This window comes from Oncorhynchus masou, unplaced genomic scaffold (genome assembly GCF_036934945.1).
Source record: "Oncorhynchus masou masou isolate Uvic2021 unplaced genomic scaffold, UVic_Omas_1.1 unplaced_scaffold_1189, whole genome shotgun sequence".
NCBI classification, from domain to species: domain Eukaryota; kingdom Metazoa; phylum Chordata; class Actinopteri; order Salmoniformes; family Salmonidae; genus Oncorhynchus; species Oncorhynchus masou.
In genome coordinates this window covers 178,640-191,180 of record NW_027001663.1, presented here as the reverse complement: position 1 = coordinate 191,180, position 12,541 = coordinate 178,640, and positions in this window count along the sequence as shown.

The window sequence follows — 12,541 nt, the reverse complement described above, 5'->3', positions numbered from 1 at the left end:
CAACCCAAACGAGCCATGGAGAGGTACCAGTATCACTGCCCAGCCATCCCGAGGTCATCGGGCCAGTCAATTTGGCATTCCTGCAAAAATTTTCAGTGACTTTGCAAAAGTAAGGAACATTTGCAATATGTTTTAACAGTGAGGTACCATCACCAAAAGCGACATTCTGAAATCAACCCAAACGAGCCATGGAGAGGTACCAGTATCACTGCCCAGCCATCCCGAGGTCATCGGGCCAGTCAATTTGGCATTCCTGCAAAAATTTTCAGTGACTTTGCAAAAGTAAGGAACATTTGCAATATGTTTTAACAGTGAGGTACCATCACCAAAAGCGACATTCTGAAATCAACCCAAACGAGCCATGGAGAGGTACCAAAATCACTGCCCAGCCATCCCTATGTCATCGGGCCAGTCAATTTGGCATTCCTGCATGATTTTTATGGCATGACAAATTGGTGATGGTGACTGCCCAGTTAACCATATGGCAAATGCACAGTGACTTTGCAAAAGTGAGAAAACATGACCAAATGGACATTCTGAAATCAACACAAACAATGGCATGACCATAGTGTCCAGACTGTGCCGAGTCCAACGAGGTGCCCCGCTTGACCGTAGCTCGCTCGGTCTGAGCGCGGCGACCATGAGAAAAATAGGCCCAATATGAAGCCTTCACCAGTACGTCATTTGATTTTGGGTGACAGCGGCGGAACCGTTAGGTTTAGAAAGACAATTCAACCACAGGACTGTTCCTAAGGTCCTCCTGATCTGTCCAAGCCTATCCTTGACCGTGTGACATTAACCCTTCACAGTCAAAAGAAGGTGTTTACATAAAAACAGTGTTCATTGACTTCTCTCCCCATAGGAATATATTGGCTGCTCCACTAAATACAACCTGGAGTCTATATGGGTTATGAATGTTGTATGAACCTGTCTTTGGTACCAGTCCATCAGACCACTATAAGGTCTACCTGTGTCGATTCTAAGCTTCCTGGACCAACCGGAAGTGGTTCAAATCGCCCTAAAAGTGTATACCCATACACTGCCTGCAATTTGATGGACATATTGCATTGAACCCTGTGTAAATCAGTCAGTTTTCATGGTAAAGACTTAAAACTCAGGATTCTCTAATGGAATAGCCCAATGAGGATGTATGTTGAGTTACAGCTTCCTGTGCCAACCGGAAGTGCCATAATTGGTGACTCAGGGGCTGTTTGGAAGGGTTAAAAAATCAGATCTGTCCAAAACTTCATATGTGTGATTAGACAACCCCCATGAACTGTAAATCAGTCATTTTTCCCAACAGATGTCAAAGAAAAGCTCTCACACACACACACAGCAAGGATGGAGTGACAAAGCGTGGTGTTTAAAGACACAGAGAGCAGGCAATGGCATAAACATAATCCCAAGGCCGTGCCGAGTCCAACGAGGTGCCCCTCTTGACCGTAGCTCGCTCGGTCTGAGCGCAGCGACCATGAGAAAAATAGGCCCACAATGATGCCTGCACCACAATGTCATTGGATTTTGGGTGACAGCGGCGGAACCGTTAGGTTTAGAAGGACAATTCAAACACAGGACTGTTCCTAAGGTCCTCCCGATCTGTGCAAGCCTAACCTTGACTGTGTGGCATTAACCTTTCACAGTTAAAAGAAGGTGTTTACAAAAAAACAGTGTGCATTGACTTCTCTCCCCATAGGAATACATTGCCTGCTCCCCTAAATACAACCTGGGGTCTTTATGGGTTATGAATGCTGTATGAACCTGTCTTCTATGACATTCCATCAGACCACTATGAGGTCTACCTGTGTCGATTCTAAGCTTCCTGGAGCAACCGGAAGTGGTTAGATTGACCCAAAAGGTATTTGGATGTACATCACCTCGAAAGGTGCCGAGGCCTCTGCATTTTTCAACCCTGTGTAGATCAGTCAATTCTCAACTTAAAGACTTAAAACTCAGGATTCCCTAGGTTTCTATGTCAGTCAAGACATGTGTGTATTTATAGCTTCCTGTGCCAACCGGAAGTGCCATAATTGGTGACTCAGGGGCTGTTTGGAAGGGTTAAAAAATCAGATCTGTCCAAAACTTCATATGTGTGATTAGACAACCCCCATGAACTGTAAATCAGTCATTTTTCCCAACAGATGTCAAAGAAAAGCTCTCACACACACACACAGCAAGGATGGAGTGACAAAGCGTGGTGTTTAAAGACACAGAGAGCAGGCAATGGCATAAACATAATCCCAAGGCCGTGCCGAGTCCAACGAGGTGCCCCGCTTGACCGTAGCTCGCTCGGTCTGAGCGCAGCGACCATGAGAAAAATAGGCCCACAATGAAGCCTGCACCACAATGTTATTTGATTTTGGGTGACAGCGGCGGAACCGTTAGGTTTAGAAGGACAATTCAAACACAGGACTGTTCCTAAGGTCCTCCTGATCTGTGCAAGCCTAACCTTGACTGTGTGGCATTAACCTTTCACAGTTAAAAGAAGGTGTTTACAAAAAAACAGTGTGCATTGACTTCTCTCCCCATAGGAATACATTGCCTGCTCCCCTAAATACAACCTGGGGTCTTTATGGGTTATGAATGCTGTATGAACCTGTCTTCTATGACATTCCATCAGACCACTATGAGGTCTACCTGTGTCGATTCTAAGCTTCCTGGAGCAACCGGAAGTGGTTAAATTGACCCAAAAGGTATTTGGATGTACATCACCTCGAAAGGTGCCGAGGCCTCTGCATTATTCAACCCTGTGTAGATCAGTCAATTCTCAACTTAAAGACTTAAAACTCAGGATTCCCTAGGTTTCTATGTCAGTCAAGACATGTGTGTATTTATAGCTTCCTGTGCCAACCGGAAGTGCCATAATTGGTGTCTCAGGGGCTGTTTGGAAGGGTTAAAAAAATCAGATCTGTCCAAAACTTCATATGTGTGATTAGACAACCCCCATGAACTGTAAATCAGTCATTTTTCCCATAAAAATTCAAAGGAAAAATAAATCACACAGATACACAACTTGGATGGAGGGACGTATTGGGGTGTGTAGAGACTGACAGTGCCTCCAATAGTTAGCTTTGTTCGAGCTAAAAAAGAACCGTCAGACCTAGAGTTCCGAAACTTTAGAATCCTGTTCTAGACCTCAGGTAGATAGTGCGTGGTGAGTTACGGCGCTCTAGGAGGTTCTCGGACCGAGAAACAGCGTCGAACATTTGCAATGACTTCAATTCATTTTGACCATTACGAAAATGGCGACATTTAGAAATGTCCCAGAGACACAAGACTAGGTGCATTGTGACCGTCTCGGCCCATAGAGACAGAACCCAACATCTCGGTCCGATAGCTCATTCAAGGACCCCGTAGCAAGGCATTGAAAAAAGTGGATTTTCAGCACCAATTAGGCTTTTACTCGGACACCAAATGACCTATCGGGCCGAAACTCGGGATTCGGGGTCGCCTCACATAGGACTACACATAATGTCCGAACTGGCCCCGCAGCTAGAAAGTAACTATGTGTTTTATGGTTTTTTAATGTTTTGTACCGAAGGCCTTGTGAATTTTGGGCCAGCTCTGAAGTATGTTATACTTGGCTCCTAAATGAGTTGGGAAAAGTGGGTTTGGTGTCAGTTTGTATCAGTTTGGTGTCAGAATGATATCAAATTGACTGATGGACGGTGACTTGCAGGTGACTCTTGTCCATTAGCAATATGTTTAAGTGGTGAGGTACCATCACCAAAAGCGACATTCTGAAATCAACCCAAACGAGCCATGGAGAGGTACCAGTATCACTGCCCAGCCATCCCGAGGTCATCGGGCCAGTCAATTTGGCATTCCTGCATGATTTTTATGACTTTGCAAAAGTAAGTTAACATTTGCAATTGTTTTAAAGAGTGAGGTAAATCACCAAATGGACATTCTGAAATCAACCCAAACGAGCCATGGAGAGGTACCAGTATCACTGCCCAGCCATCCCGAGGTCATCGGGCCAGTCAATTTGGCATTCCTGCAAAAAAATTTATGGTGACTTTGAAAAGTAAGGAACATTTGCAATATGTTTAAAAGTTACCATCACCAAATGGACATTCTGAAATCAACCCAAACGAGCCATGGAGAGGTACCAGTAATCACTGCCCAGCCATCCCGAGGTCATCGGGCCAGTCAATTTGGCATTCCTGCAAAAATTTTCAGTGACTTTGCAAAAGTAAGTTAACATTTGCAATATGTTTTAACAGTGAGGTACCATCACCAAAAGCGACATTCTGAAATCAACCCAAACGAGCCATGGATGGACCATAGGTACCAGTATCACTGCCCAGCCATCCCTATGTCATCGGGCCAGTCAATTTGGCATTCCTGCATGATTTTTATGGCATGACAAATTTGATGGTGACTGCCCAAAAACCATATGGCAAATGCACAGTGACTTTGCAAAAGTGAGAAAACATCACCAAATGGACATTCTGAAATCAACCCAAACGAGCCATGGAGAGGTACCAGTATCACTGCCCAGCCATCCCGAGGTCATCGGGCCAGTCAATTTGGCATTCCTGCAAAAATTTTCAGTGACTTTGCAAAAGTAAGTTCATTTGCAATATGTTTTAACAGTGAGGTACCATCACCAAAAGCGACATTCTGAAATCAACCCAAACGAGCGATGGAGAGGTACCAGAATCACTGCCCAGCCATCCCTATGTCATCGGGCCAGTCAATTTGGCATTCCTGCATGATTTTTATGGCATGACAAATTGGTGATGGTGACTGCCCAGTTAACCATATGGCAAATGCACAGTGACTTTGCAAAAGTGAGAAAACATGACCAAATGGACATTCTGAAATCAACACAAACAATGGCATGACCATAGTGTCCAGACTGTGCCGAGTCAACGAGGTGCCCCGCTGACCGTAGCTCGCTCGGTCTGAGCGCGGCGACCATGAGAAAAATAGGCCCAATATGAAGCCTTCACCAGTACGTCATTTGATTTTGGGTGACAGCGGCGGAACCGTTAGGTTTAGAAAGACAATTCAACCACAGGACTGTTCCTAAGGTCCTCCTGATCTGTCCAAGCCTATCCTTGACCGTGTGACATTAACCCTTCACAGTCAAAAGAAGGTGTTTACATAAAAACAGTGTTCATTGACTTCTCTCCCATAGGAATATATTGGCTGCTCCACTAAATACAACCTGGAGTCTATATGGGTTATGAATGTTGTATGAACCTGTCTTTGGTACCAGTCCATCAGACCACTATAAGGTCTACCTGTGTCGATTCTAAGCTTCCTGGACCAACCGGAAGTGGTCCAAATCGCCCTAAAAGTGTGTACCCATACACTGCCTGCAATTTGATGGACATAGTGCATTGAACCCTGTGTAAATCAGTCAGTTTTCATGGTAAAGACTTAAAACTCAGGATTCTCTAATGGAATAGCCCAATGAGGATGTATGTTGAGTTACAGCTTCCTGTGCCAACCGGAAGTGCCATAATTGGTGTCTCATGGGCTGTTTGGAGGGGTTAAAAATATCAGATCTTTCCAAAACTTCATATATATGATTAGGCAACCCCCATGAACTGTAAATCAGTCATTTTTCCCATAAAAATTCAAAGGAAAACTAAATCACACAGATACACAACATGGATGGAGGGACGTATCATTGGGGTGCGTAGAGACTGACAGTGCCTCCAATAGTTAGCTTTGAATGATATCAAATTGACTGATGGACAGTGACTTGCAGGTGACTCTTGTCCATTAGCAATATGTTTAAGCGGTGAGGTACCATCACCAAAAGCGACATTCTGAAATCAACCCAAACGAGCCATGGAGAGGTACCAGTATCACTGCCCAGACATCCCGAGTCATCGGGCCAGTCAATTTGGCATTCCTGCATGATTTTTATGGCATGACAAATTGGTGATGGTGACTGCCCAGTTAACCATATGGCAAATGCACAGTGACTTTGAAAGAGTGAGAAAATCACCAAATGGACATTCTGAAATCAACCCAAACGAGCCATGGAGAGGTACCAGAATCACTGCCAAGCCATCCCGAGGTCATCGGGCCAGTCAATTTGGCATTCCTGCAAAAATTTTCAGTGACTTTGCAAAAGTAAGGAACATTTGCAATATGTTTTAACAGTGAGGTACCATCACCAAAAGCGACATTCTGAAATCAACCCAAACGAGCCATGGAGAGGTACCAGTATCACTGCCCAGCCATCCCGAGGTCATCGGGCCAGTCAATTTGGCATTCCTGCAAAAATTTTCAGTGACTTTGCAAAAGTAAGGAACATTTGCAATATGTTTTAACAGTGAGGTACCATCACCAAAAGCGACATTCTGAAATCAACCCAAACGAGCCATGGAGAGGTACCAGTATCACTGCCCAGACATCCCTATGTCATCGGGCCAGTCAATTTGGCATTCCTGCATGATTTTTATGGCATGACAAATTGGTGATGGTGACTGCCCAGTTAACCATATGGCAAATGCACAGTGACTTTGCAAAAGTGAGAAAAATCACCAAATGGACATTCTGAAATCAACCCTAACGAGTGATGGAGAGGTACCAGAATCACTGCCCAGCCATCCCGAGGTCATCGGGCCAGTCAATTTGGCATTCCTGCAAAAATTTTCAGTGACTTTGCAAAAGTAAGGAACATTTGCAATATGTTTTAACAGTGAGGTACCATCACCAAAAGCGACATTCTGAAATCAACCCAAACGAGCCATGGAGAGGTACCAGTATCACTGCCCAGCCATCCCGAGGTCATCGGGCCAGTCAATTTGGCATTCCTGCAAAAATTTTCAGTGACTTTGCAAAAGTAAGGAACATTTGCAAAAATTTTCAGTGACTTTGCAAAAGTAAGGAACATTTGCAATATGTTTTAACAGTGAGGTACCATCACCAAAAGCGACATTCTGAAATCAACCCAAACGAGCCATGGAGAGGTACCAGTATCACTGCCCAGACATCCCTATGTCATCGGGCCAGTCAATTTGGCATTCCTGCATGATTTTTATGGCATGACAAATTGGTGATGGTGACTGCCCAGTTAACCATATGGCAAATGCACAGTGACTTTGCAAAAGTGAGAAAACATGACCAAATGGACATTCTGAAATCAACACAAACAATGGCATGACCATAGTGTCCAGACTGTGCCGAGTCCAACGAGGTGCCCCGCTTGACCGTAGCTCGCTCGGTCTGAGCGCGGCGACCATGAGAAAAATAGGCCCAATATGAAGCCTTCACCAGTACGTCATTTGATTTTGGGTGACAGCGGCGGAACCGTTAGGTTTAGAAAGACAATTCAACCACAGGACTGTTCCTAAGGTCCTCCTGATCTGTCCAAGCCTATCCTTGACCGTGTGACATTAACCCTTCACAGTCAAAAGAAGGTGTTTACATAAAAACAGTGTTCATTGACTTCTCTCCCCATAGGAATATATTGGCTGCTCCACTAAATACAACCTGGAGTCTATATGGGTTATGAATGTTGTATGAACCTGTCTTTGGTACCAGTCCATCAGACCACTATAAGGTCTACCTGTGTCGATTCTAAGCTTCCTGGACCAACCGGAAGTGGTCCAAATCGCCCTAAAAGTGTATACCCATACACTGCCTGCAATTTGATGGACATAGTGCATTGAACCCTGTGTAAATCAGTCAGTTTTCATGGTAAAGACTTAAAACTCAGGATTCTCTAATGGAATACCCCAATGAGGATGTATGTTGAGTTACAGCTTCCTGTGCCAACCGGAAGTGCCATAATTGGTGTCTCATGGGCTGTTTGGAGGGGTTAAAAATATCAGATCTTTCCAAAACTTCATATATATGATTAGGCAACCCCCATGAACTGTAAATCAGTCATTTTTCCCATAAAAATTCAAAGGAAAACTAAATCACACAGATACACAACATGGATGGAGGGACGTATCATTGGGGTGCGTAGAGACTGACAGTGCCTCCAATAGTTAGCTTTGAATGATATCAAATTGACTGATGGACAGTGACTTGCAGGTGACTCTTGTCCATTAGCAATATGTTTAAGCGGTGAGGTACCATCACCAAAAGCGACATTCTGAAATCAACCCAAACGAGCCATGGAGAGGTACCAGTATCACTGCCCAGCCATCCCGAGGTCATCGGGCCAGTCAATTTGGCATTCCTGCATGATTTTTATAGCATGACAAATTGGTGATGGTGACTGCCCAGTTAACCATATGGCAAATGCACAGTGACTTTGAAAGAGTGAGAAAAATCACCAAATGGACATTCTGAAATCAACCCAAACGAGCGATGGAGAGGTACCAGAATCACTGCCAAGCCATCCCGAGGTCATCGGGCCAGTCAATTTGGCATTCCTGCAAAAATTTTCAGTGACTTTGCAAAAGTAAGGAACATTTGCAATATGTTTTAACAGTGAGGTACCATCACCAAAAGCGACATTCTGAAATCAACCCAAACGAGCCATGGAGAGGTACCAGTATCACTGCCCAGCCATCCCGAGGTCATCGGGCCAGTCAATTTGGCATTCCTGCAAAATTTTCAGTGACTTTGAAAAGTAAGGAACATTTGCAATATGTTTTAACAGTGAGGTACCATCACCAAAAGCGACATTCTGAAATCAACCCAAACGAGCCATGGAGAGGTACCAGTATCACTGCCCAGCCATCCCGAGGTCATCGGGCCAGTCAATTTGGCATTCCTGCATGATTTTTATATGCATGACAAATTGGTGATGGTGACTGCCCAGTTAACCATATGGCAAATGCACAGTGACTTTGAAAAGTGAGAAAAATCACCAAATGGACATTCTGGAATCAACCCAACGAGTGATGGAGAGGTACCAGAATCACTGCCAAGCCATCCCGAGTCATCGGGCCAGTCAATTTGGCATTCCTGCATGATTTTCAGTGACTTTGCAAAAGTAAGTTAACATTTGCAATATGTTTTAACAGTGAGGTACCATCACCAAAAGCGACATTCTGAAATCAACCCAAACGAGCCATGGAGAGGTACCAGTATCACTGCCCAGCCATCCCGAGGTCATCGGGCCAGTCAATTTGGCATTCCTGCAAAAATTTTCAGTGACTTTGCAAAAGTAAGGAACATTTGCAATATGTTTTAACAGTGAGGTACCATCACCAAAAGCGACATTCTGAAATCAACCCAAACGAGCGATGGAGAGGTACCAGAATCACTGCCCAGCCATCCCGAGTTCATCGGGCCAGTCAATTTGGCATTCCTGCATGATTTTTATGGCATGACAAATTGGTGATGGTGAATGCCCAGTTAACCATATGGCAAATGCACAGTGACTTTGCAAAAGTGAGAAAACATAAACAAATGGACATGATGAAATCAACACCACGAGTGATTGAAAGGAACAACAATCACTGCCCGGCCATCCCGAGTTCATCAGGCCAGTCAATTTTGCATTTCTGAAGGATTTTTGAGCATGTCAAATTTCTTATGACATTTGGCCCCCACAAAACATATGCCTTATGCACAAGCAAAAAAAAAAAAAACATTATAATAATAAAATATGACTAAAGTATGTTGATACAGTTCTTATACGTGTGTAACTGACACAAAATGCGAAAAAATTTCGAAAAACGGTCCAGAAAGCACTTTTTTAGGGGTGTGTGAAGTTTTTTATGAAATTTAATAATTTTTGACTTTTGACTTCTGACTTCCTATGAAATCATATTGCAGATGGACAAAACACATGCAATATGCGCAAGTAAAAAAAAAAAAAAATTATGATAATAAAATATGACTAAAGTATGTTGATACAGTTCTTATACGTGTGTAACTGACACAAAATGCGAAAAAATTTCGAAAAACGGTCCAGAAAGCACTTTTTAGGGGTGTGTGAAGTTTTTTATGAAATTTAAGAATTTTTGACTTTTGACTTCTGACTTCCTATGAAATCATATTGCAAATGGACAAAACATATGCAATATGCGCAAGTAAAAAAATTAAAAAAATTATGTTAATAAAATTGGACAAAAGTATTTTCATACAGTTCTTATACATGTGTAATTGTCAAAAAAAGCGAAAGAATTTCGAAAAACGGTCCAGAAAGCACTTTTTTAAGGGGTGATACGTTTTTTTCAAAAATTCGTTTTTTCAAAATTTGGCTTTTGGATGTTGACTTGGAGTCCAATACCAATATGAAAAACCATGGTGGAGTGCAATCGCCACCTGTTGGATTTTTGAAGTGTTACAACTGGCAATACCCATATGGCAATAGCAGTAAACTTTGCATGAATCAACGCCGCTTTGGGTGGTATTGGCCAATGTGTGCATGGTTTGGCCAATGCCAATAACTTGCCATTCATTTTTGTCCACTACGGGGGTGAAATCCCTTAAAATTCAAATGTGTGTTACAAAAATCTATACATCCTTCTTAAAAATGGTAACACAAAACATCACAAACAAACACAAAAACAAAGAGGGTTTTTACAGACAAATCTATTTGAAAAGCTTAAACGAGTATGAATTTATTTCCTTACCTTCTTATTCTTACTGAGCATAGTATTCAATATGGCAAAGGCATTATTTAAATCTATCTTAAAATAGGATTTTGTTCTTTAAAAAAAATGCATTTTATGGATGTAATGTTTAGCAAGAATTACAAACAAATTCATCATATACTTCTAGTGGAGAATCTTGGACTATCAAAATCAAAAAGACAATCACCTGCAGATGGATGTCCCTACCAAGTCCAGCCGAAGATCCACCCAGAACATAGTCACATACACACATTGGAATACAAATGCCCAAGTGATTCTGTCCCAGATTGACATTTCTCATCAACATTTATAATATGCTTACAAATACTTTCATTGGAGGGGTAATATGAGTTATTTTGGCCAATTTACAACACATTGCAAATCCGACCAACATTTTGCTATTGGAACATAAAATAAAAATAAAAAGCTTCTCTAATGAATTAATTATTGACATTTTGATCAATAATTGAGAAACTGTTAATATTTACTATGGTTGAATTTACAAGTGATGGATCTGTATTACATTTACATTTACATTTAAGTCATTTAGCAGACGCTCTTATCCAGAGCGACTTACAAATTGGTGAATTCACCTTCTGACATCCAGTGGAACAGCCACTTTACAATAGTGAATATTGACCCTAGTTTGTTTCAAAAGTGTTAGATCACCATCTGGTATTGCTTTTCACACCATTTCATATTCCTTTGGTGAGACAGGGAGCTGATACTGTCACACCTTGGTCTTAGTATTTTGTGTTTTAGTTTATTAGTTAGTCAGACCAGGGTGTGACATGGGTTATTATGTATTGTGTTTTCGTATTGGGGTTTGTAGTGTCTGGGATTGTAGCTGATTAGGGGTAACAGGGCTCTGGGCAGCCGAGCGGAAATGGAGGAAAACTCGCCTCCCTGAGGACCTGGCATCCTTTCAATCCCTCCTCTCTACATTTTCCTCCTCTGTCTCTGCTGCTAAAGCCACTTTCTACCACTCTAAATTCCAAGCATCTGCCTCTAACCCTAGGAAGCTCTTTGCCACCTTCTCCTCCCTCCTGAATCCTCCTCCCCCTCCCCCCCCCTCCTCCCTCTCTGCAGATGACTTCGTCAACCATTTTGAAAAGAAGGTCGACGACATCCGATCCTCGTTTGCTAAGTCAAACGACACCGCTGGTTCTGCTCACACTGCCTTACCCTGTGCTTTGACCTCTTTCTCCCCTCTCTCTCCAGATGAAATCTCGCTTCTTGTGACGGCCGGCCGCCCAACAACCTGCCCGCTTGACCCTATCCCCTCCTCTCTTCTCCAGACCATTTCCGGAGACCTTCTCCCTTACCTCACCTCGCTCATCAACTCATCCCTGACCGCTGGCTACGTCCCTTCCGTCTTCAAGAGAGCGAGAGTTGCACCCCTTCTGAAAAAACCTACACTCGATCCCTCCGATGTCAACAACTACAGACCAGTATCCCTTCTTTCTTTTCTCTCCAAAACTCTTGAACGTGACATCCTTGGCCAGCTCTCCCGCTATCTCTCTCAGAATGACCTTCTTGATCCAAATCAGTCAGGTTTCAAGACTAGTCATTCAACTGAGACTGCTCTTCTCTGTATCACGGAGGCGCTCCGCACTGCTAAAGCTAACTCTCTCTCCTCTGCTCTCATCCTTCTAGACCTATCGGCTGCCTTCGATACTGTGAACCATCAGATCCTCCTCTCCACCCTCTCCGAGTTGGGCATCTCCGGCGCGGCCCACGCTTGGATTGCGTCCTACCTGACAGGTCGCTCCTACCAGGTGGCGTGGCGAGAATCTGTCTCCTCGCCACGCGCTCTCACCACTGGTGTCCCCCAGGGCTCTGTTCTAGGCCCTCTCCTATTCTCGCTATACACCAAGTCACTTGGCTCTGTCATAACCTCACATGGTCTCTCCTATCATTGCTATGCAGACGACACACAATTAATCTTCTCCTTTCCCCCTTCTGATGACCAGGTGGCGAATCGCATCTCTGCATGTCTGGCAGACATATCAGTGTGGATGACGGATCACCAC